General features: G+C 37.0%; 1 protein-coding gene across 9 annotated transcripts in view; it reads left to right on the forward strand.

Moving 5' to 3' along the window:
• PTPRT (protein tyrosine phosphatase receptor type T) overlaps positions 1 to 26,384 on the forward strand; it is a 1,291,476-nt gene that overhangs the window by 1,042,705 nt on the left and 222,387 nt on the right. The gene's annotated exons all lie outside the window — the stretch shown is intronic.

Consider the following 26,384-nt stretch of genomic DNA (forward strand, 5'->3'; position numbering starts at 1 on the left):
AAATGTGGGGAAAAGTAGGTTTCCCCAATTTTTCCAAGAAGCTAATCTTATGATCACAAATGAAAACTGACCCTGCCCCCTCAAGGATCCTACCCTGTCCTATAGTGAATCTTGGACAATGAGAGAGAAACCTTTTTGCTAAAGATTTATTTGAGAAGAAAATTGCATTACTGAATGGAGTGGACAAAAGTCAGTGGTCAAGATGGAGCAATGAGTCATGGCTAAGGACTATGAAGTAGCCAAAAACAATCAGGAAGAAAATAGGATAGCATGTGGGAAGTAAAATCATATGTAATAGTAAATCTGCTATGTTCCTCTAGCTGAATAGCAAAAGCAAATGAGGACCTTGAAATCCAAATTATTTTAATGGAGCCATTCATTACATATACCAGCAAGGAGCAGCATCTCACTCAAGGCCTTGGTGTCTTTATAACACTCCAGGAAATGTCAAGAATTATTATTAAATTCTTTTTTTTAATGAGCCAATTTTAATTTTGTAACAGTAAAACATAGACACTATAACACTTTTAGGAAATAAGGGATGATTGAAAAATCAAACAAATAAGAATGAGAATCTTAACTTCTACAAATATGGATAATAATTATAGGAATGAAAGAAGTCATGTTCAATTATCCAATTGTCCTCCACTGGGATAAAGAATCTAGTCCAAGGCTAACACTGTACTTTGGGTTTTCCTTTGATGAATTCCTATAGCATATAAGCTCCTCGAAGGTAGGGATTTGCAATTTTTTTTTCCTTTGTATGCACACAGCAGATAGTTCCTCCATTGAAATCTTCCTCCATTATTTCTTTGTGGCACTGAGCACATAGGATCTAGGAGGCTATTGCCAGCAGAGCAAAATAACTGGTAGGTTCCTTTCAAGTTGGAAAGGTCCATTGACAACAGGTCAGTTGACTGGCAGAGCATCTGATAGTCAGATTCCAGTTTGGCTAAGTCTGGAAAATTTTCCAGAAGATTTTCTACCAGTTGATGACCATTGCAACTCAAAATGGCCGTCTGTGAATTCATGGAAAATTTTCATTCTTAACTAGTGGAGGAATTATCCACAGTCATGAAATCATCAAACCCTATGTCAAAGAGTAGATGACAAATGCTTTCCTCAGTTTCTTTACTTTTAGATTCCATGGTGGATTAATCTACCATGAATGATAAGAATGAGCTTAAAGGCTTAAAAATTAAAATAAATGATTTCCTCTTCTGGCCAGCCAGAAACTAAAGGTTGATAGAGAGAATTAAAGGATGCCAGAGATTCTGATTTGGGGAAAGGAATGGATATATAAACATTCATTCTTCCATAGTCTAGTAGCTCTTTGTGGACCGAGGATGTAATGAGTGGTGCAGGCACTAGGTATTCTTGGTCAATGGTATAAGATGACAATTATAACCTCCAGGTTACCAATCTGGACAGTTGGATTGGTAAGGGTTTGCTGGGGCAATCTATGTCAGCCAGTAGAAGCCAATAAAGAGACCAGGCTGAGGAAGCCAAAGGCTTGGTCTGAAGATCTAAAGAAGCATGTAAGACAGCTTCCTAGCATCAGGAGAGAACTCTGGCCATAGCTGGTTGCTCTGACAATGGTCTGAAGGCATCTTCAATGTTTTTAAACTGTAGTAGCTCAGCCCTCCCTGTTCAAGCCCACCCACCTCCACCCCATTGCTGCTCAGTTATCTTTACAAGTTTTCTATCTCCTCTCAGATAAAATACAAATTACCATGGTTAGCATTCAAAGCCCTTTATAATCTGGCTTCATCCTATTTTTGTAGAATTATTTCATTTAACTGACCTTAATGTAGAGGCAGTATGCAAGATAGAGAACCGGGGCTTGGAATCAGGAAGACTTGCCTCCAAGGATTTGTACTCCTGTGTGACCTTAGACAAGTCATATACCCTTCTCAAGGTATTCTCTGAGGAATTCTCTAGGAAATTTTCTAAGACTTTTAATAAAAGAAAAGTTGCTTATTTACCTTGGTAGAAGAAGTTTATGGAAAATTTCCTATAGAGATACAATCAGAAATCTAGCTAGTTCAGACATTCTTCATTTTATAGAAACAGGGTCCCTTCTTGTTCCCCCAATTCAGTATTCCATCTCCTGCTTCTGCAACCTTGAATACAATATTCTCCATATTAAAATGTACTTTCTTCTTATCTCTAGCTGTTGGAATTTTTAGCTTCTTTCATGTACTCTCCACCAGGCCACTCAGTTAGTAGTATTGTGTTCCTCTTTAAATTATCTTATATAATCACTTACTTGTTTAAATGTTTTGTGCCCCACAATTATGTAAACCCTTTGAAGATAGGGTTCTTTTTTGGCTTATATACATCCCAGAGTGTTTTGCACCTAGAAAGTACTTAACGTCTGTAAAAAATGGATTAGATTAGAATTTTGTCTTAAGACCTAGGCAGTGCATCTGGAGAAAAGAACTTGCTTATTTTTCCAAATACTCAGATTAACAAGTACCTTCTTTAGCTTGTCTTTGAAATTATGATGGTTAGTTTAAGTGATATAAACTAAATGACATCTTAAAGTCATTCAGGTTAGGTAGCTCAGAATTTCCATTCCTTTCCTGCTTCAGACCTGAATTTAGCAAGAATTATGCAAGTGAAAAAATATGGCAGAAAACTACATCAGGAAATGGAGGTACATCTAAGTTTTAAAGAAAGAAAAAACTTTATTGAGAGATTTAAAAAAAGATGATTGACAAATTTCCTCCAGGATTCCTTTAATAAAGGCAGATCTGGGATGGGAGCTCATAAGCGCACCACAGAACAGCTTGGGCTGTCTCCTGAGCTCCAGTGAACAAAATTGAAATCATTACAGTCTGATTTGCAGGCACAGGTATATATGAGTGTCCAATTAAGAAGGAAAAAGTGAAAATTTAGGAGATTTATTAACATATATCAGCCTGAGGATTCTGAGGGTCTCTGTCCACACAGTGCTAGATGAGGTACTACAATTATATTTAGAAATCATCTCTCTAAGCCAGTTCACTGATTTTGGCTCCCCAGGTTCCACACAGTTTCATCCTAAAGTGTCAGAAGGCACAGGGTCCTCCATTTTCTCATGTCAGGTAAGAAATGGGGAGGATAGAGGCAGAAATTCTCAGCTCTGGGCAAATATCTGAGAGAGGGGATGTCTGCAGTTTAATAAGGCTTAAAGGGGGCAGTTAAATCCAGGAATCAGGCTGTTCAGAAGCAAGTTTCCCTTCCATGTATGGCTGTATTTGGCCTGATAAAATCCAGAAACTCTTTTGTGAATTTGGGCAAAGATTAGTAACATGCTTCTTATAGTCACAAAGAGCATTAACTGTCTCAGAATCTTGTTTCCTCTTTTGGAGGAGACCATATTTTCACACAGAATTCTCATCCAAAAAAGGAGTCCATGCCTTCCCTACTTGGGATAAAATAGTTTTAGCTGTAGTAACTGGCTTAGAATCTTTAGGCTCAGTCAATCAGTCAGTAAACCTTTATTAATTACTTACCGTGTGCCAAATGCTGCTAAGTGCAGTGGATCCTAACAAAGGCAAAAAATGTTTCTGCTCTCAAGGAACTCAGTCTGATGGAGGAAACAATATGCGAACAACTATGAACAAACAAATGATATTTGTTTATAGAAATATTCAATGAAGGGCTTCTTATAAAAGGTGGAATTTTAGTGAGGACTTTAAAAAGGAAGGGAAGCCAGGAGGTGTAGAAGAGAAAGGACATTACATTAAGTAAAACCATCCAGAGTTGGAAGATGAAGTGTCACATTTGAGGAAGAACAAAAAGGCCAATGCTATGGAGTTGCAGAGCATGTAGGGATAAATGAGATGGAAGAGGAACAGAAAGGTTAAAAAAAAACCCAGGTTAAAAAGGACTTTGAATGCCAAACAAAGGACTTTATATTTGGTCCTAGGGGAGATAGGGAGCCACTGTAATTTACTGAGTAGGGAACATGATCAGACATGCTTTTTAAGAAGATCATTTTGACAGCTGAATGGAGGATGCAGTGAACTGGGAAGAGACTTGTTACAGGCAGACCTACACCAGGCTACTAAAATAGTCTAAGAATAAGGTGAGAGGACCTGCATTATGGTAGTGGTCATATCAGAGGAGAAAAGGAAGCAAGTATAAACTCTTATTACCTGGCCAGGTAATAGATAAATGAAACTGGAAGATGTGTATTTTATAAGGAAGAGCTGAATGACAAGGGAGAAAAGGGAGTTTATATTTTTCAAAGACACCATTTGGAGAACCCATAGTAGAGACCTATACTGGCACTAATACCGTCCCTTACACCAGGAACTCTAAGTTCCCATAGTCTTCTTTATCGTACTTTTATGAGCTCACAACTCACTGTAGGTAAGAATTCTATTTACCCAGAGTGTTATATTGCATAGCACCCTATGTTTATTATATCCTGCCCACCAACTATTCCAATACTTATATGACCCTCTCTGCACAGTATATTTTTAGAACTTGTAGTTTTTCCTTTATAACATTGTGTTGATGTATCCATTCTTTCTTTGCTTCCAGGCTAGTCATCTCTTCTGCTTTAAAATTTTTTTACTGATATCTTTTTTTGAGAAGCATCGTGGTATAGTAGATAGAGATATGGCCTCAGAGTCAAGAAAAGCTGGGCTCAGATCCTGTCCATAACATGTAACAGTATCTGTGGCCCTGGACAAGCCATTCAATTGCTCAGTTCCTTTCTGACAACTTTCTAAAATTATATGTTGAAAAGAAGGTACCATTTACCTGGGTGGCAAGAGTTCCTGACTAGAGCCCATTATACTGATAAAATGGTAGATCCTATAAAAAATTGGTTTTCCATTACTTTCATTTCCCAATAAATCCCTGCCCCTTTATTCCAGAACCATTCCTTATAAACAAGAAGCAGAAGGATGTGGAGAATGAGTCAGCTCAGCAAAACTGACCAATATATCAGTCAAATCCAGCAATATACACCATATTCTACCTCTATAATTCCCTCCCTCTGCAAAGAAGGAGTTTTCATATTTCATCTTTGTTCCAAATTTCGTCATAATTACAAAACATTGTTTGACTTCTGGTTATTTTAGTTTACTTTAAGTTTTAGGGTTTTTTTTTTGTTTGTTTTGTTTTTTTTTTTTTTTTTGCTTTACGTTGCTGTAATCATTGTGTATTCACACACATCTATGCATTTGTGTTTCTTGGATTTATTTATTTCAGCTCACATCAGTTCACACAATTATCTTATGAAGCTCTATAATCTTTATTTCTTACAGCATAATAGTTTTTCATTATGCCTACAGATACAATTTGGTTAGACAAAGGGCCATTTCCTAGTTGATGGCATCTATTTTGTTTCTAGTTCTTTGCTAATATAAAGAGTAGTTATGGATATATTGGTTTTTTATTGGACCTTTTCTTCTGTTTTTGACCACTTAAAGGTACACATCTAGGAGTATGATCTCTAAGTCAAAGGGTATAAACATTTTAATTACTTTCTTAATTTAAATGCTTATTTCTTTCCAGAATGATTGGACCAGTTCAACAGTTTTACACATTACTATAGTATTAGTTTGTCTATTTTCCTGCAAACTGTCCTAATACTCTTTATGATTATTTTGCAATATTTATCAATATAGAGTATATTAGTTGTTTTTTTATTTCCATTTCTCTGCTTAGGAGTAATTTGGGGCAATCTCTGTCATGCTTGATGATCATCTGTAATTCTTCCTTTGAGAACTGTTTGTTCACATCCTTTAATAATTTATTCATTAGGGTATGCCATTTTATCATGCTATATTTTGTGTTAGTTGGCTTTATATCTCAGATACCAGATCCTTATCAGAGATATTTGATACAAAGATTCTCCCTCCCCCCAATCAATCATCTGTTTCCTTTACTGAATAATTTTTCTTACTGCAAAGCTTTTCAATTGCAAATACTCTAAATTTTCTATTTTAACTTTTATTATTGGCTTTGTTCTTTGCTTAAAAATTGCCCTTCTCACAATTATGAAAGGTAGCTAATTTGGTTCTCTTATATCTTTATTAACTTGTATAATCATTGATACTCAGTTCATGTAGCTTTTTTGATACCTAATTGTACAAAGTATACAATTTAACATGTTGGCTTCAATTTAATTTTTGCCAAACATCTTTTGAGTTAACAATATGTTCAAAGTTATCTCCCCATTTATCTATTCCAAGGAAATACCCAGTAGCTTCTCTAAAAATTCATATAGAATACAAGTTTTTTTTTAATATTAGGGCCAACATTATACAATGAGCTATTTTATATGTTAAGAATCATATTGTTAGAATCTGTTTGAAGAGACTACAGAATCTAGTTCCTATCTGAAACATGAATATGTACCTTTTTTCCAACATTCTTATAGTTACTGACTTCAAATACTTTTAATAATTAGAAATCTGCTACCTCATAAGATAACTTATTTCACCTTTTAGATAGTTCTGATTGTTTAGAAGGTCTTTTTTAAAACATTAAGTCAAACCAATGATATTAGTTATACTCTATTGGACCAAGCAGAATTAAATCTGTTCTCTGTGTTTTGCTGGCTTGCTTCACTGGGAGATGAATGTATAGATACATCATTTATTAAGCCTTAACCATATGCCAATCACTGTGCAAATATAATCACATAAGGCAGTCCCTAATTTCAAGGAGACAAACCTTTAATTGCATAAACAGCACACAAATGGGAGGTGAAAAGGGTATGGAGTGGGTTAAGGAAAAGGAAGGGAAGGCAGACTTTTTAAAATATCTGTACCACCTCCCTGGGTGATCGCTTGTAGTGAACATAACACTGGCTTTCTAAAGAGTTATAGAACCTAATTTGAAATACTTTTTTATATTGGGCAAGCCATTTGCCTTCTATAAACCTCTAATTCCTCATCTCTAAAATGAAATTGTTGAAGTTTGTGATGTACAAGGTTCTTGCCTGCTCCTATGACTGAATCAGAATACTAATTTGGATATAAATTGTCCAGTTTATTAGTGTAGAGCCTCATTTTATAATCTACCTTGCCTATTTGTTTTATACATACTCACACACATACAATGCACACAGAAGAGAATGTATATGTATTCATATGTATATATATATGTATATAATTCAAATATAAACATATATATCTGTGTATACATGTATGTATATGTAAATACACACACATATACACACATGCACATATTACTAATTCTACAAGAAATCTCTGGCTACCCCAGCCTTCATTGATCCTTCAATCTTTCTCCATCTTCTGACAGGACTTTTTGTCTGTCCTGATAAATTTTACATGTGTTAACATACTTATATGTGTATGTGTGAGTGTGAATATAAGAATAGAGGTTGGACCTATGATTTCATTGGCTTAAGAACTCCCAAGTGATCACACTTCCTCTATCAATATAGGTCAGCCCCTTTATTCCTATTTATAGTCTGAGAGAACTGTCTAAATCACTGAAAATCCAAGTGGCTCCCTGTATCACAGAGCCAGTAGAAGTCACAGGTAGGATTTGAATGCATCTTCCCAGCTTCAAGACCTGTTTTCTCTTAATTCTGTAACGCTGATATATATATATATATATATGTATGTATTTATGAATGGAATGAAAAAGCTTCTTCCAGTAATATAAATTTAAATTTTTTTAGTATTTTTGAAATTTCTTTTTAGATATCTCTATTACACTGACAGATTTTGAATGTTTGTTTTTATTTTTTAACTAGGTATAACTAGGTATAAGGTATAACCTTTTCTTTAAAGAGCTATTTATTCCACAACTATGAGATTTATGCAAATGGATAAAGTGTTTTTCTTCACTGTGCATATGTATGTATCTGGGTATATTTATAAACACATATGAATATATACACCTACATTTCTGTGAATCCATTAACATCCTACCCATAAGCCTTATCCTGATTATGTAGGTGGCTTTGGCTCTCAAAATCTATACAGTGGATAACAGAATATGTTACAATACATCATATTGGGTAGGCTATGTGTACAGATCAGTCAATGGATTTTGTGCCTGTCTTTCAAAGACTAGCCTCTCTGAATTAGAGAAACTCATCACCAGATTGTTGGTCGCCAAGATTTCTTTTGTTTCTTTAAACCTGAGGCATCTCATGAGTAACATTTAAAGTGTGATCTAATGGATTTTGTGGCAGAGAGTTTTGTTGTATTCCTACTTCTGCCAATGAAGTGAGCCAATGTGAACTGATGCTAGTGAGCCTGTCTGGATCTCAGTATCCTCATCTGTAAAATGGGGAATTTGTATGAAATGAGGCAGCTAGGTGGCACCATGGATAGAAAAGAAAAGTTGGGAATTAGAAAGAACTTTCTGAGAATTCAGATTTTGCTTCCTGGTTCTCAGAATGGGACTGATTCAATCTTTGTTTGTTTCCTTCTCTGTAAAATGAGAATTTTAAATTCTATTGATGATCATATGACCTTATGTCTAATTGGCTTCTAAGGTACCTTTCAGTTCTAAATTTGTGTTTCTAGGATCCTATAATTTAGTGATACCTCTTTTCCATTATTTGACACCCAATTACACACAAACTCGTCCCACTGGCTTAAAATTCCCTTCCTTCCCTCTTACTTCTCTACATCTTTAATTTCTGTCTTTCAAATACTTTATAGAATCATAGAATCCTTTTAGACCAATTTGCAGAGGAAGAAATAAAGACACAGAGAAAATGATACTTAACCAGGACCGCACAAAGAATCAACAAATTTAGGTCCTCTGGCTTCCAAACCTGGTGCTCTGGGAACACTGCTATGCCAACTCACATGAGAGTGCCTTTCCAATAAGAAAAATAAAATAAGTAGAATTTTATTTCTCCTTCAATATTCTAATCACATTCTCTCAATTCATTGCAACATCTAAATTCTTAGCAGTTTTCTAGGCCTGTGAGAGACATATTAATTTCATTGGGGAGGCAGTCATTCTACATAGGAAATGAACAGTTCAGTACAAGACAGCATATAATTAAATGATAAAATTCATTGGGACAGACAGTAAGTCCTGTCAGAAGTTGGAGGAAAGATTGGTGAGGGCTGGCTAGGAAAAGAAGATTTCATGGAAAAAACAGGGTCTTGATATGACCCTTGTAAGATGAGTAAGATTTTGCTAGATTGACAGGAAGGGGGAAATATTTATCACTGAGGGAAACCACAAAAAGAAAGTTACAAGATAGAAGTGAAAACAGTTTATTTGAAGGACAGAAAGATAGCAAGATCAACTCGAGCAGAAGAGATGAGCTAGAAAGTAAACACTAGCAAGTAGACTGGATAGATAAAGTAGGACCTACATTCAATAAATATCTCACATGGTCATGGGACCGTACAGATCATGGAGACCAACCTAGTCCACTTCAACATTCTCTAAAGTCCCAATTGGTTTGGAATCCTTAGTGTTTCTAGACCTCCAAACTAGAACATTCTGCTTACCTATTTCATTTAGATGAGAAAAAAGGCCCAGAGAGCATAAAAATAACTTAAGATCACAGAGAAGACTAAGGCTTCTTCATCCATTACCTTCAGGGACAAGTTTGGAATTGATCTATCAGACAATTAATTAGGAAAATGCCACCAGAGACCATTAAAATGCAGGTTAAGTTCTTAAGTAGGGGAGAGAGCAGTGAAGCAGGAATAGGCGAAAGAAAAAGTTGTATCCATTAAGAAAAAAATTTGTTTTGGTCTTATCTCAGTCCAAATTAGAGCTGATCAGTTCTTACCATTTAAACTACTTTTTCTAGTTTTAGGACCTGTGGTGGTTTTCAGAGTACCTTAGAGCTGGAGGAGCCTGTGAGGACATCTGTATTACACACTTTTTTACAAGCCACATGACTGCATTGGTGTTGGGAGCTTCCCAAAGGAACTAATTTTACCAGTACAAATCAACATCTTCTTCCTGTTGTTAGAGCTGACTTTGAACACTATAACATGTTAAGGGGCCACATGGCTAGTATGTTTCAGAAATGGGATTTGTACTACAACCCTCAAGTAAGCTCATTATCTACTATTCCTATATCTTCCAATCTCTTAATCTAAACACATGCTCATTTTTTTATTATTATTGCTGTTTTTCTCATGGGAAAACAAATGTTTGATAAATAGAATTGTTTGGATTTGGGGTAAGAAGATCTGTGTTCAAATCCTGAAGGTTTCTACCATTTTTCCCTCTCTGGTTTTCAATTTACTCTCTAGGAAATAAAGAGATATCCAAGGATATGAAATAGGTGAGCACTCAGGTCCCCTCTAGCTCTAAATTCTCTAATCCTTTCTCTTATTCCTGAATTACCCCTATTTTCACTCTCAGAGTGCCTGCCCACAAGATATCATCTTGGTTAATTGTTCAGTAATATCCAACCATTTGCAAGTGACTTACCCAGGGTCACATAGCTAGTGTCTCAGACCAGATTTAGACTCAAGAAGAGTTGTGTGACCAGGCCTGGTGCTTATTATGTATCATTTAGCTGCCCATCATCTGGGTTAGATTATAAGATACCAAAACATGAGGCTTCTTTATTTCACTTGCTCAATACTGAGCATTCTATTAGGACAGTGGCAGTGATCTCTAGTGCTAGTACCAGTGCATGCTGATGAAACGCCTGAGTGTGTCCTGAGCCTGAGCTCAGAAAGTGTACCTTCCAGTTCTCAAAAAAGTTACAAACCTTTGATAAAATGCTTATTGCTGGCTCTTCCTCACACTGGCCTTGTACCTTTCTGTTATTATGTTCCTTGCCAGTTTCAATTACTTTCATCTTTTTTAATAGTCAGCGGATTTGAATTTGCTGTTACAGTGGGAGCAGAAAAAAAAAGAGACAGGTTCAAGTTTTTAACCTTCAAAAAGTTCAGGGGTTCATTTTAAATAAGTACAAAAATTCTCATTGCTCTTCCTGCCGTCCCCCTCCCTTAGATTTGAGAAACTACTGAAAATCCTAGAAACTCCTTTTCTATACAGTCTTAAGCTTTGAAGAAATATGTGTGCCTGTTGGCTTCCAGGCTCAGAATAGTTAGTGAAACAGAATTGAGGAAAAGTTTTTATCTCATCCCAATCCAAGTTGGACCCTATTGTTCACTTCTTGCTATTTAAATCCATCTGTTCTCCACTGTGCTCATATAATGCCAGTCTTGCCAGGACGTACTGTCCCTGTTTCATTGAAATTAGTTTCCTAGAATAGCTATCCTAAATGATTACCAAAGACAGAAATGGCTTTGTCACAACAGCTTCAGTAACATCAGGATCCAAACATCTACAAACAATCCTGATGTTCAAGGATATCTCCTGGTCAAGAATTGCCTTCCTACAATGATTAATGTCCAAGGTCTACCTACAACCTGGGACCCCCATCAATGACCTTCTAATACAGCTCCTATCTGGAGCCAGAGATCCAAGAAACTGGCAAGGTATAGGCAGACAGGCAGACATTGCTCAGGTAGTGAAAAATGCATTTCAAGACTTAATTATACCACAGGTATATAAATTACAGAAACATGTTAATGCTCCCATGATTAAAATTATAGAGCACCTAATTGAAAAAGCATAAACCGAATTGAAGAATTCCTAATTATAGTTTGCTTTGAGGTGTTAATTTCCTCCCTAACAGATGCATAATTTCTTGGAACCCTGCAAAAAAGGGGGCCACTGCGTCAGCATGTGGGTTGTGGAAGGATAGGGAGGATTGTCACCAACATGCTCTGAAAATAGACATTGAGGTTGCACGGGGTCCTAAAGTAAATTCTTACCCCAATGACCCAGGTAGTTTTAGGGATAAGAAGCCACACTGAGCATTTCAGATCTATGAGAGATAGTACCTGGTAGGGAGATACAGTGAGATACTGCCCTGTAACAAGCAATAAGAGAATAAGAAAAGATTAGATGGGAGGAAATTTGAACAATTTAAAAATATGATACTTCTAAATGTTGTGTACAGTTATGGCAGAGCTTTTGAGTCCATTGAGAAGCAACTTCTCCTAATGGATAGAGAGAAGCTTAGAATGAAGGCAGTTCCAGGTTCAAGTCCTATCTCCTAACATCTACTGGCTGTATGAACCTGAGCAACTCTCTCATACTAGATAACACAGAGAAGGTGTCAATATGCAATGGAAAAGAAATTTCCTCACCTGGAGTATTCAATAGAAACAAAATCACCTAGCAGGGGAAAGAAGGAGGAGAGGCAGAGGGACAGAAACTGAAAGGAAAAAAGAGAGAAACAGAGTTAGCGAGATGGACAGAGGAAACCAGAAAAATGAAGACAAAGACAGAGACAGAGACAGAGACAAAGTCAATGATATCAATATATGTAAAGGAAGAGATAGAAAGGAAGAGATTCAGACATTGTAGAAAGAGACAATGTTAGTTATAGGGCTAGGAAGAGGGAGAAGGTAGTCTCAATAGTGGCATGTTACTGGAGTATCCTGGTCAATTCTGGATATCACATGTTAGGAAGAGGATTAACAAGGTGGACCCAGTCTTAGAAGGGTAAGAACAATGGTGATAGGGTTAGTAACAGACAGCTAAGATTAGGAGTTTTGAGCTTGCAGAATAAAAGGGGTGTGTGTGTGTATGTGTGTGTGTGTGTGTGTGTGTGTGTGTGTGTGTGTGTGTGTTCACATAGAAGCAGAGGGTAGAGAGCCAAGGATGTAATATTGACTTTGGATAATTTGAAAGGTTGTCATGGGAAAGAGACACTTGACCCCCTGAGGACAAAAATAGAAGTAATGAGTGGAAGTTTAAGAAAGACTGATTTCACATGGATGTAAGAAAAACTTCTTAGTATTTAGAACCAGAGTGGTAACTTGGATGGGACAACCAGGATTTTGCTGCAGGGCATTGACTTTAGAATATACCAAATTTAGAGAATGCTGACAGAATTTGCAGACAGCAACATAGAGGGAATGGAATTTAGTACCTAGTTAGCAATAATTAGTCCAAATAAAACATTGGTGGTGGGGAAAGGAAGGAGAATGTTCCTCCCCTGCCATCCCCTCCAAGGCCCTCCATCTGTAACTGCTTTAAGATGGTAAGGAGATGAAAAGGGGACTAAATAAAATTCTCTGTTTGAAATTTAAAACTTTTCCTGCATTTCCAGTCGTCTTACATTTTACTCCCTTCCATGTTGTCATGGGAAAGATATACTAGACCCCCTGAGGTTAAACCTAATTTAAGAAAGGCTCATTTGATTTAAATGGAAGGAAAAGCTTCCTAACAGAACTGGAACTATATCCAAGATTTTGCCTAGCTATGATCGGATCCAGCTATATTGGTCAGCCATTCTTCAAATGTTATCTAATAGCCACCTCTTAGCTTTCCTGGCTCCTTTTAGAATACTACTCAAATCTGATATTATGCATACAACCTTTTTCAGTTCCACTAGCAATTAATGATTTCCCCATTTCAGATTACCTTCAAATACTTGGTTGATACTTCATATGTATGTAATAAATTGCTAAATGTCTTCCCCCAATAGACTATAAGGGCTTTGAGATGAAGAGTGGTTTTGCCTTTGCATTTAGCCCTGGTGCTTAGAAAATGCTAGCTATCTTCCCTTCCCTGTCTCAATCTCTGATACCAGAGGGAGATTTTCATTCTGCTTATCTCAAGTCTGATTTGTGTTACTTGTCCTAAACACAAAAAGACCTAGAGCTGTCCAGTACTGAAATGGGATGCCTTGCAAGTGAGTGAGTTTTTCATCACGAGGAGGTTGGCTAGCTACATGTTATGCATGCTGTACAAAGGATCTCTGTTGAAATTTATGAAGGATTAAGGATTGTAAGGAGTTCTTCCATTCAAATATGGGTCAGACTAGACAAGCTCTGTGGTTCCTTCTAGTACTTAGATTCTATGATTCTGTGATTAAAGACAGAAGAGAGTTAGAAAGGTTAGATTGAAAGGAGAAGGGTGAAAAGTTATCCAGAAAGTAATGGGTGTTTAGCAGGACAGAATCAACAAAGCTGAGCTCAAACCTTTCAATGGCAGTGTTGGACTACTTTGCACACTGGAGCATAGCAATTAAACAATAACCAGTCTAAAGACCAAAATTATAGGTAGCTGGATAGTGGATTTGGTAATAGAGAATGTTAACCCAGTCCTAATTTTCCATTTAAAGCTTGTGTAATCTTGATAAAGCCATTTAACAACTGTATTCCTCAATTTCCTAAAATGAGAGACTAGATTAGCTAATCACTAAGATCCCTTTCAGTTCCAAATCTGTCCTTCTCTGATCCACATTTATAGAGAGCTTTAAGATTGCAAAGCACTTAACATATATCTTATCACCAACACCACCTATAAGTGAAGAAATTAAGACTTTGCCAGCATCACATAGCTAGTAAATGTCAATAAGATAAGAGATCATGGAAAGAAAATAGTAGCTCCAGTTCTAGTATAGTAAGCTTCAGAACCAGTGGGAATACTCAGTGAACCAGATTAGGAAAATGATACAGAGAGAAGAGTTGCTTCAAATTTTCCCAATTTGCTTTGTGAGAAGAACCGTTTTCTACCCGCCTTGTCTTTGAGGACCATTATCTCCTCATTGCCAATTTGTTGAATCCATTCTGGATAGTGTAGTTTGACATCCTTCTTTTAAAGATGAAAGAAGAGTGGTTCCAAAAAGGAAGTGACTTCAGATGTGTAGCTTTTTAGTGACAAAGCTAAGATCAGTACTTATTTCTTCTAACTTTCTTAATTCCCCAGTTTGGCACTTTTCCCCTAATTTAGGTATATTCACATTGTATGTATCTTGTATTTAATTGGGTGTCTGTGGGGTCATGGATGTCTACTTGTTAAGCACTTAGAAGTTAACCCTACTCTCATAAGTAAAAAACAAGTGCATATATAAGTATATGAAAAATAAATAAAAAGTTAACAAATACAAAGAAATTGAAATGGTTTGGTAGATATGTTGGATTTGGAGTAGGAAAGATGTGAGTTCAGATGCAGATGAGTGCACTTATTAGATGTCACTTACTTACTAGAATTATCCTTCAGTATCTTCAACTGTAAAATAGGGGTAATAATAGCCCCTGCCTCACAGTGTCATTGTTAGGATAAAATGAGATAGCATCGTAAGGCACGTAGTAAATGTTAAAACTCTAGCTATCTAATGAAGTTGAATGGCTAGATGATTCAGGTCCTGGCCCACTCAAGAGGACTTCAATTCAAATCCAGCCTCAGACACAATATTTCCTAGCTGTGTGACTCTGTGTAAGTCACTTAACTCTATTTGCCTCAGTTTTTCTCATCTGTAAAATGAGTTGGAGAAGGAAATGGCAAACCACTCCAGTATCTCTGTAAAGAAAACCCCCAAAGTGGTTATGAAGTGTTGGACACAACTGAAAATGACTGAAGGATAGTGCTAAGAAAGGAGCACTAGCAGTTGAGGGCATCAGGAAAGGCTTCATTCAGAAGATAGTACTCAAACTACATCTTTAAGGGGAAAATTATTTTGAGTGATTTTTTTTAAAATTTTTTTATTTAATAATTACATTATATTTACACTCATTTCTGTTCCGATTTTTTTCCCCTCCCTCCCTCCACCCCCTCCCCTAGATGGCAAGCAGTCCTTTATATGTTGGATATGTTGCAGTATATCCTAGATACAATATATGTTTGCAGAACCAAACAGTTCTCTTGTTGCGTAGGGAGAATTGGATTCAGAAGGTATAAATAATCCGGGAAGAAAAACAAAAATGCAGATAGTTCACATTCGTTTCCCAGTGTTCTTTCTTTGGGTGTAGCTGCTTTTGTCCGTCATTTATCAATTGAAACTCAGGTCTCTTTGTCAAAGAAATCCACTTCCATCAAAATATGTCCTCATACAATATCGTTGTCGAAGTGTATAATGATCTCCTGGTTCTGCTCATTTCACTTAGCATCAGTTCATGTAGGTCTCTCCAAGCCTCTCTGTATTCATCCTGCTGGTCATTTCTTACAGAACAATAATATTCCATAACATTCATATACCACAATTTACCCAGCCATTCTCCAATTGATGGGCATCCATTCATTTTCCAGTTTCTAGCCACTACAAACAGGGCTGCTACAAACATTTTGGCACATACAGGTCCCTTTCCCTTCTTTAGTATTTCTTTGGGATATAAGCCCAATAGAAACACTGCTGGATCAAAGGATATGCACATTTTGATAATTTTTTGGGCATAATTCCAGATTGCTCTCCAGAATGGTTGGATTCGTTCACAACTCCACCAACAATGCATTAGTGTCCCAGTTTTCCCGCATCCCCTCCAACATTCATCATTATTTTTTCCTGTCATCTTAGCCAATCTGACAGGTGTGTAGTGGTATCTCAGAGTTGTCTTAATTTGCATTTCTCTGATCAATAATGATTTGGAACATTCTTTCATATGAGTAGTAATAGTTTCAATCTCATCCTCTGAAAATTGTCTGTTCATATCCTTTGACCATTTATCAATTGGAGAATGGCTTGATTTCTTATAAATTTGAGTCAGTTCTCTATATATTTTGGAAATGAGGCCTTTATCAGAACCTTTAACTGTGAAAATGTTTTCCCAGTTTGTTGCTTCCCTTCTAATCTTGTTTGCATTAGTTTTATTTGTACAAAGGCTTTTTAATTTGATGTAATTGAAATTTTCTATTCTGTGATCAGTAATGGTCTCTAGTTCATCTTTGGTCACAAATTTCTTTCTCCTCCACAAGTCTGAGAGATAAACTATTCTATGTTCCTCTAATTTATTTATAATCTCGTTCTTTATGCCTAGGTCATAGACCCATTTTGATCTTATCTTGGTATATGGTGTTAAATGTGGGTCCATGCCTAATTTCTGCCATACTAATCTCCAATTATCCCAGCAGTTTTTATCAAATAATGAATTCTTTTCCCAGAAGTTAGGGGCTTTGGGTTTGTCAAACACTAGATTGCTATAGTTGACTATTCTGTCTTGTGAGCCTAGCCTTTTCCACTGATCCACTAATCTATTTCTTAGCCAATACCAAATGGTTTTGGTGACTGCTGCTTTATAATATAATTTTAGATCAGGTACAGTTAGGCCACCTTCATTTGATTTTTTTTTCATTAATTCCCTTGAGATTCTCGACTTTTTATTGTTCCATATGAATTTTGTTGTTATTTTTTCTAGATCAATAAAATATTTTCTTGGAAGTCTGATTGGTATAGCACTAAATAAATAGATTAGTTTAGGGAGTATTGTCATCTTTATTATGTTCGCTCGGCCGATCCAAGAGCACTTAATATTTTTCCAATTATTTAAGTCTGACTTTATTTGTGTGGAGACTTTTTTATAATTTTGCTCATATAATTCCTGACTTTCCTTTGGTAGATAGATTCCCAAATATTTTATGGTATCAACAGTTATTCTGAATGGAATTTCTCTTTGTATCTCTTGCTGTTGGGTTTTGTTGGTGATATATAAAAATGCTGAGGATTTATGGGGATTTATTTTGTAGCCAGCTACTTTGCTAAAATTATGAATGATTTCCAATAGCTTTTTGGTAGAATCTCTGGGGTTCTCTAGGTATACCATCATATCATCTGCAAAGAGTGATAGTTTGGTTTCCTCATTGCCTACTCTAATTCCTTTTATATCTTTCTCGACTCTTATTGCCGAGGCTAGTGTTTCTAATACGATATTAAATAATAATGGTGATAGTGGGCAACCTTGCTTCACTCCAGATCTTACTGGGAAAGGTTCCAGTTTTTTCCCCATTGCATATGATGCTTACTGATGGTTTTAAATATATGCTCCTGACTATTTTAAGGAAAAGTCCATTTATTCCTATGCTCTCAAGTGTTTTTATTAGGAATGGATGTTGGATTTTATCAAATGCTTTTTCTGCATCTATTGAGATGATCATGTGGTTTTTGTTTGTTTGGTTATTGATATAGTCAATTATGCTAATAGTTTTCCTAATATTGAACCAGCCCTACATTCCTGGTATAAATCCTACTTGGTCATAGTGTATTATCCTGGTGACAATTTTCTGTAATCTTTTTGCTAATATTTTATTTAAGATTTTAGCATCAATATTCATTAGGGAGATTGGTCTATAATTTTCTTTCTCTGTTTTCAGCCTACCTGGTTTAGGTATCAGTACCATATCTGTGTCATAAAAGGAGTTTGGTAGGACTCCTTCAATCCCTATTTTTTCAAATAGTTTATATAACATTGGAGTTAATTGTTCTTTAAATGTTTGGTAGAATTCACATGTAAATCCATCTGGTCCTGGGGATTTTTTCTTAGGGAGTTGATTGATAGTTTGTTCTATTTCTTTTTCTGAGATGGGACTGTTTAGGATATTTACTTCTTCCTCTGTTAGTTTGGGCAAGCTGTATTTTTGGAGGTATTTTTCTATTTCATTTAAGTTGTTGAATTTATTGGCATAAAGTTGGGCAAAGTAACTCCTAATTATTGCTCTAATTTCCTCTTCGTTAGTGGTGAGTTCTCCCTTTTCATTTTTAAGACTAACAATTTGATTTTCCTCTTTCCTTTTTTTAATCAGATTTACTAAGGGTTTGTCTATTTTGTTGGTTTTTTCATAGAACCAACTCTTAGTTTTATTAATCAATTCAATAGTTTTTTTACTTTCAATTTTATTGATCTCACCTTTTACTTTTAGAATTTCAAGTTTAGTGTTTGACTGGGGGTTTTTAATTTGTTCCTTTTCTAGCATTTTTAATTGCAAACCCAATTCATTGACCTTCTCTTTCCCTATTTTATACAAATAGGCCTCTAGAGATATGAAATTTCCCCTTATTACCGCTTTGGCTGCATCCCATACATTTTGGTATGATGTCTCATTATTATCGTTTTCTTGGGTGAAGTTATTAATTATGTCTATGATTTGCTATTTTACCCAATCATTCTTTAGTATGAGATTATTTAGTTTCCAATTATTTTTTGGTCTACTTCCCCCTGCTTTTTTGTTGAATGTAATTTTCATTGCATCGTGGTCTGAAAAGGATGCATTTACTATTTCTGCCTTACTACATTTGAGTTTGAGGTTTTTATGTCCTAATATATGGTCAATTTTTGTATAGGTTCCATGAACTGCTGAAAAGAAAGTGTATTCCTTTCTGTCTCCATTACATTTTCTCCAGAGATCTATCATATCTAGCTTTTCTAGTATTCTGTTTACCTCTTTGACTTCTTTCTTATTTATTTTCTGGTTTGATTTATCTAATTCTGAGAGTGCAAGGTTAAGATCTCCCACTATTATAGTTTTACTGTCTATTTCTTCTTGCAGCTCTCTTAGTTTCTCTTTTAAGAATTTAGATGCTACCCCACTTGGTGCATATATGTTTAATATAGATAGTGCTTCATTATCCATGCTACCCTTTAGCAAGATATAGTGTCCTTCCTTATCTCTTTTAATTAGGTCAATTTTTGCTTTAGCTTGATCTGAGATCAGGATGGCTACCCCTGCTTTTTTGACTTCACCTGAAGCATAGTAGATTTTGCTCCAACCTTTTACCTTTAACCTGCATGTATCTCCCCGCTTCAGGTGTGTTTCCTGTAAACAACATATTGTAGGATTCTGGCTTTTAATCCATTCTGCTAACCGCTTCCTCTTTATGGGGGAGTTTACCCCGTTCACGTTTATGGTTAGAATGACCAATTCTGTATTACTTGCCATCTTGTTAACCCCGGTTTATGCTTTCCTCCCTTCTTTCCCCTTTCCCCCCCTTCCAAGTATTAAGCTTGTGAGCACCCCTTGCTTCTCACAGCCCTCCCTTTTTAGTGTCCCTCCCCCCGCCTTAGAGTTCCTCCCCCTATCTTACCCCTTTCCCTCCCAGTTCCCATATTCCCTTCCGCTTAGCTTATTCCTTCCCTTTCCACTTTTCCCTTCTCACTTTTCAATGAGATGGGAGAAGTTTCACCATAGATTGAATATGTCTTAAGATTTTTCACTTAAAGCCAATTCTGAAGGCAGTAAGATACCCACTATATTCATCCCCCTCCATTCTTTCTCTCAGATATAATAGGTTTCCTTTGCCTCTTCATGAGATGTACTACCCCCACTTTACCCTTTTTCTGGTACAATGTCCTTTCCACATCTAGTTTCTAGAACAAGGTATACATGTATTCTTTATACATCTATATAGTCAAAATATAGTTCCCAAGATTAATCTTTACCTTTTTAGATTTCTCTTGAGTTCTATATTTGTAGATCAAACTTTTTGTTAAGTTCTGGTTTTTTCATCAGAAATAGATGAAATTCGCTTACTTTGTTGAATGTCCATCTTCTTCCCTGGAAAAAGATGCTCATTCTCGCTGGGTAAGTTATTTTTGGTTGCATACCAAGTTCCTTAGCCTTTCGGAATATCATATTCCAGGCCCTTCGATCTTTTAATGTGGATGCTGCCAGATCCTGGGTGATCCTTATTGTGGCTCCTTGATACTTGAATTGGGTTTTTCTAGCCGCTTGCAATATTTTTTCTTTCACCTGAGGGTTCTGGCATTTGGCCACTATATTCCTTGGTGTTTTGATTTTAGGATCCCTTTCAGTGGGTGATCGATGAATCCTTTCAATGTTTATTTTTTCCTCTGTTCCTATGACTTCTGGGCAGTTCTCTTTGATAATTTCCTGGAAGACAGTGTCCAGGCTCTTTTTTTCATCATGTTTTTCTGGGAGTCCAATGATTCTCAGATTGTCTCTCCTGGATCTGTTTTCCAGGTCTGTTGTCTTCCCCAGAAGGTATTTCACATTTTTCTCCATTGTTTGATTTTTTTGGATTTGCTTGACTGATTCTTCTTGTCTCCTCGAGTCATTCAATTCCACTTGTTCAATTCTGATTTTCAGTGAAGTATTCTCTTCACTCACTTTTTTAAAATCTTTTTCTAATTGTCCAATTGAGTTCTTTTGTTCTGTGGAATTTTTTTCCATTTCGCCAATTTTGTTTTTTAGAGAGCTGTTTTCTGTTTCCAGTTCACTAATCCTATTTTTCAAGGATTTTACTTCTTTATCCACTCTCTCTTTAACTTTCTCCAGGCTCTTTTGCCAAGCCTCCCTCTCCTTTTCCCAAGCCTCCCTCTCCTTTTGCCAAGCCTCACTCTGCTTTCCCCATTTTTCTTCTAGCTCCCTTGTGAGAGCCTTTTTAATCACTTCTATGAGATTCATCTGTGCTGAGGAACAGACGATCTCCTCCTTTGGGGAATCACCTGGGGACTGCCTGTTTTTAGTCTCCTCAGGATTTAGAGTCTGCTCTCTATCTGTATAGAAGCTGTCAAGGGTTAAAGTCCTCTTCAGCTTCTTGCTCATTCTGTCTATTAATCAGAGATAAACTACCAAAGAAAAACAGAAAAAACTGGAGTCTTTCTTTGGGGGGGGGGGGGGGGGGGGCTGGGTGTGTTATCGAGCTTCCTCTACAGACTGCAGGTGGCAGCAGTGAGGCACTAGCAGGACTGTGCTGCGCCTGCGCTCTGAGATCCCAAAGCGTGCTGAGTCACTGAGTGGGGGAAGGGGGGGGGGGGGCCAGGTCCTGAGAGACTCCAGCTGTTTGGGGTTGTATTCTTCAGCCCCGGTGTTTTTAGCTTCTCTGCTGGGCTGTTGACTTGCTGCAGGTTCCAAACCTGTAGCGAAGCTCTCCCCGCAGAGACGGCTACGATCACTCCCCACCCCCTCTCCAGTCTGCTCCTGTGCTCTCACTGCCGCTGCCCACCGCCTGCGCCCGATCTAAAACCGCCCCAGCCCTCCAGTAAAGACAGACCTTTCTTGGCGGATCTCAAGGATGGCTTCTCTTGGTAACTATTTGTGGGTTTTTTTCAGTCAAGCATTGATTCAGAGGCTTGTAATGAAGTGGATAGTGAGAGAAAGCGCGGAGCTTATGCAACTGTGAGCCTCCTCTCCGCCATCTTAACTGGAAGTCCTTGAGTGATTTTTAAAAAGAGAATGGATTCTGGGAATGAGGTGATGGCAGTGCAAAGTTCTGGAGATGAAGTATTCTATATGAAGAACCCAAAGAAGGCCAGTATTGCTGGATTGCAGAGAGAGCAAAGCAAATAGGGTGATGTTCAGTGAAGATGGAAAGATAGTTGAGGCCAGGTTATGTGGAGCTTTAAAATCTAAACTGAGAAGCTTTTATTTGATCCTGTTGATGAGATCCTGGGTCACTAGGTGGGGTTAGTAGAGAAAGCTTGAAGTACTGATAAAATTACTCTCTGAGTCAAGCAGAAAAGGATACTGATAGGGATCAGTTTAACCTTGTAGTCTCACTTTCTGTGGGATTATACCTTGCTATGTCTAGTCAGAAATTCAAATTATAGCAAAATTCTGAGGTTAAATTTCTCCTATAAATCTGTCTATGGCTCAAGCCATTTTTATTGAGCCCATCACAGCATTCTGCTTCATGGTGTCTTTCTCCTCATCCTTCCACCATGTTTCATGGTTTCTTTCCTGTCATCTTCTCATCCTCCCTTACTCATGGTGTCTTTCTCGTTCTTATAACTAACTCTTTCAGGGTGCTAACCTCTTCTATGGATTTAGCCTGCCAGCTAAGGGCATACTACTACCTTATGGGGTGTTCCCTTTCTACTGGTAAATTGTGAGTTGGGAACTTGTCTTTTCCATTTTTGATTGTTATATTCTCTCCCAACTCAGTTTCATATTTACTGTTTCTGGTGTCTATTGTATCTCATTTTGTCTGTATTATCTTCTCCTGAATAAACCTGACTTATTTGCCAAAGAGAATTGCCATTTTGAATTCTTCACATGACCAAACCTCAACATTTGGTGCTGAACTTCAATCCCATCATTTGGTGTCAAAATTGCTCTCCTAAATCACATCACTGTGGGCAGTAATAGGAAGTCACTGCTGTTGTTAGAGTAGGTTAGTCACATGGTCGGCTTTGCACTGAAGGAAAGCTTCTCAAAAAATGTGTGTTGTGTGTGGCAATGTGTAGAATGAACTGGAGTATGAAGAGACTTGAGAGAGATGAATTAAGCTGTTGAATAATCTAAGCAGGAAGTGATAAGAGTTTGAACTAAGGAGGTGGCTTTGTGGAGAGAAGGATGTGGGTGGGAGAAAGATCTTAAAGAGAAACAGAAAGGTTTGGTAACTGACAATGTATAAAATAAGGAAAAGTGAAGAATCCAGGAAAATCCTGAGGTTGCAAATCTGAGAGCCCTGCTCCCTCCTGCCCTGCTCATTTTACAGATACATGAACTGAGGCCAAGAGAGGTAAAATGAGTTATTCACTCTTTTACAGTGATAGATACAGTATTCTCACCCAAGTCCTAGGATTCCTAATGTCCACCACACTTTCCAATGGATTAAACTAAAGATAAAAGGAATCTAATTCAATATTGTCATTTTACAGATAAGGAAACTGAGGCCCAGTGTGGATAAATGACTTGCCTAAGGTCACAAAGGCAGTAAGTGGCTCAAATTCAGACCCTGTGGCAACAAGTCCAATACTTCTAGTCCTGTACCATGCTGCTTCCTAATAGAAAATAAAAGATCTAAGGATAGAAATGCCTTCATTTTTGTCTTGTATTCCCAGATTCTGGCATAGTGCCTGGTTAGTTGTTGTTCAGGCACAAGTGACTCTTCCTGACCCTATGGTCCATATTGTCTATGTGGTTTTCTTGGCAAGAAACTGGAGTGGTTTGCCATTTTCTTCTCCAGTGGATTAAGGCAGAGATTAAGTAATTTGTCTAGGGTCACACAGTTAGTGTATGAGGTGGTATTTGAACTCAGGTCTTTCTTATTCTAGGGCTAGTGCCATTGAGCCACCTAGCTTCTTCTCACTTGATTAACAGCTGATGTTTAATAAATGCTTGGTGAATTGAATTGAATTTGAATTAACTCTATCTCCCAGGTACAGCACTTTTCTCCCAGCCCCTAGTCACATTACTGCTAGGGCTTCTCTAGATGAGAACCTCTAAGCATTCAGAGAAGGCTTTTGTAGTAGCCAAGAGATATGGGCTCAATTCATCTGCCCACTTAAATCAAAGTTTCTGTGCAACCATCTATGAAACAATTTATTTGGGAGAAATGAGAAGAAAACAGCTTTCCACATTACATTATTCCTTAACTTCTTGTTTTCTATAAACTAAATACAATTCAAAACAAAACCTATTTAAGCTACAACTGATGCAGCATTGTCCCCTCCTTCTGGTAGTCAGGAAAAAACATCCCTGACTTCATTAGCCTTGAGAAGAACCATTAGAAAAGCATTCCTACCCTAGGGCTCAGTGTGAATAATTTGTGTGCCAGACTCTGGGTATCTTCTCAAATAGCATTGTTAATACACCTTGTCTTTGTGTGAGCGAGCTTGGGCTGGCACTGTTCTTTTATTCATGATTTCCCTGGGTAAGATAACCATTAAGAACTCACAAATTATTTGCAACAAGTCTTTCCCTTCCAATTCTACTGTTTAGGGCAAGAAGGGATGTCTTTTCCAAAGCCAGTGGGACATGCCTCTGTGATGATTTCAGAGACCTCGTTTTTGAAGAATGTATCTGACTATAGTTAATTATTACATGAAGGAATACATGGGAGAAAGATTATCACCACCCACCACAAAATTACTGCTTTCAAGAATGTCTTAGGAGGTTGCAGGTAATGCTAGGGAACTTGTTTTTGGCTTCCTATGAGAGTTACGCTTCTTTAGCTTCTGAAAAGTTGGCCAAGGACAGAGCTTTTCCTGTGTAACGGTCATTGGCTGATAGGACATCTCTAGATCAAGCTTCCCAAAGGGGCATTTGTCCATGGTCCTCCTGCTACCATGAAAGGGGTCAGCCCAAGGATGGAGAGAACCCCTGGGAATAAATGGTTAAATTGTGAGGGGCAGAAGAAGAAATATTTTAAGTAATCCATAAAAAATCATAGAACTATTTGGATCAATACCCTGTTTTGCAAATAAGGAAACTGTGTCCAAGGTCTCATAGCTTTTAAGTGACAGAAGGGAGCCTGGAAACCAGATCTTCAGACATCCATGTGAGAACTTTAATGGTCCCTTTCCTTGAAACAGTGTTATTGGATGCTTGAAGTAGTCTCCCTTCTCAGAGGTTTACTTGGAATTACTGTGGAGTAGAAACTGACCTGGCTTCACAGAATGAGTCTTCTTATGAAAAGTCAAGAGAACAAGTATTTTTTTTTAATGTGGGGGATCATTTTAGTCATTTTGTAAAAGAAGACATGAATTAAAAAAAGAGAAAAAATGAAAAAAATTGTATGATTCAGCCTATATCCAAGCAATATCAGTTCTTTCTCTTGAGGTGAATACTATATTTCATCATTAGTCCTTTGAGATTTTCTTGGATCATTGTATGGCTGAGCATTAGCTAAATCATTCACAGTTCTTCATTATATAATATTGCTGTTACTATGTACATTGTTCTCCTGGTTCTGCTTATTTCACTTTGCTTTAGTTCATGTAAATCTTTCCAAGTTTTTAAAAAATCATTCTTTTTGTCATTTCTTATAGCACAATAATTTGCCATCACAATCATATACCATGGCTTGTTTAGTCATTCTCCAGTTGATGGGTATCCCTTAAATTTCCAGTTATTATCCAGCAATCACAAAAATAACTGCTGTAAATATTTTAGAACAAGCATTTATTAAGTGCTTCCTATGTGCCAGGCTCTGTACTAAACCTGGGGGATACAAAGAACAGCAAATAAGTAGTCCCTACACTCAAGGAGATCAATGGGGGAACATGATTTCTGTCGTTCTTTTTCTTCCGTGTTGTCTCCTTCATTAGATTCCCCCTAGTAATAATAGAGATGGATCTGTGCCACTCCCTGTTAGAAGAAAGTAAATGCTATCGATTATTGTTCAGCCATGTCTGACTTGTTGCAATTCCATGGATCCACCTAGGAACAGCCACAAAAATAAAACAAAAGGACAAAATAGTCAAGTGAAAATTTTAAGAGTTGGGTCTAAGGGAAAGAGCTCTTTGAAGATGGGGGTGTGTTTTCTTTTAAATAAAAGTGCCATTTTTCTGCTCTTTAGTTGTAGTTTCAGAATTCCTTGACTTTCCTGTTGCTCATTGAGCCAGTGTGTAGATTGGTTTGTGAAACCAAATAGGTTTCTAGGGCATACATCTTGATTCTCCTGAATTTTTTATTAAAACAAAAACATGACTTCTACTGTTGGGTCCAGCTCTTACCCAATCTTCTCTTTGGGTGGTGGTATTTTGAAATAATAAACTCAGATGGTATGTTTTATAAGTAAGTGGACTTTGTATTTTTGGAAAATTTGATGTAAAGTATAGGTAGTAAATTCAGTTTTAATTTTTTTTTGAAAATTCCCTAATTCTCCCTTCAAAACTCCATCAAATTAGAAATCAGTTTTCTCTCCCTCATTTGATCTCATGGCATATTTTTTTCCTCTAATGTACTTATATTCAAACTGACAACAT

Source organism: Antechinus flavipes, chromosome 2 (assembly GCF_016432865.1).
Source record: "Antechinus flavipes isolate AdamAnt ecotype Samford, QLD, Australia chromosome 2, AdamAnt_v2, whole genome shotgun sequence".
NCBI lineage: Eukaryota > Metazoa > Chordata > Mammalia > Dasyuromorphia > Dasyuridae > Antechinus > Antechinus flavipes.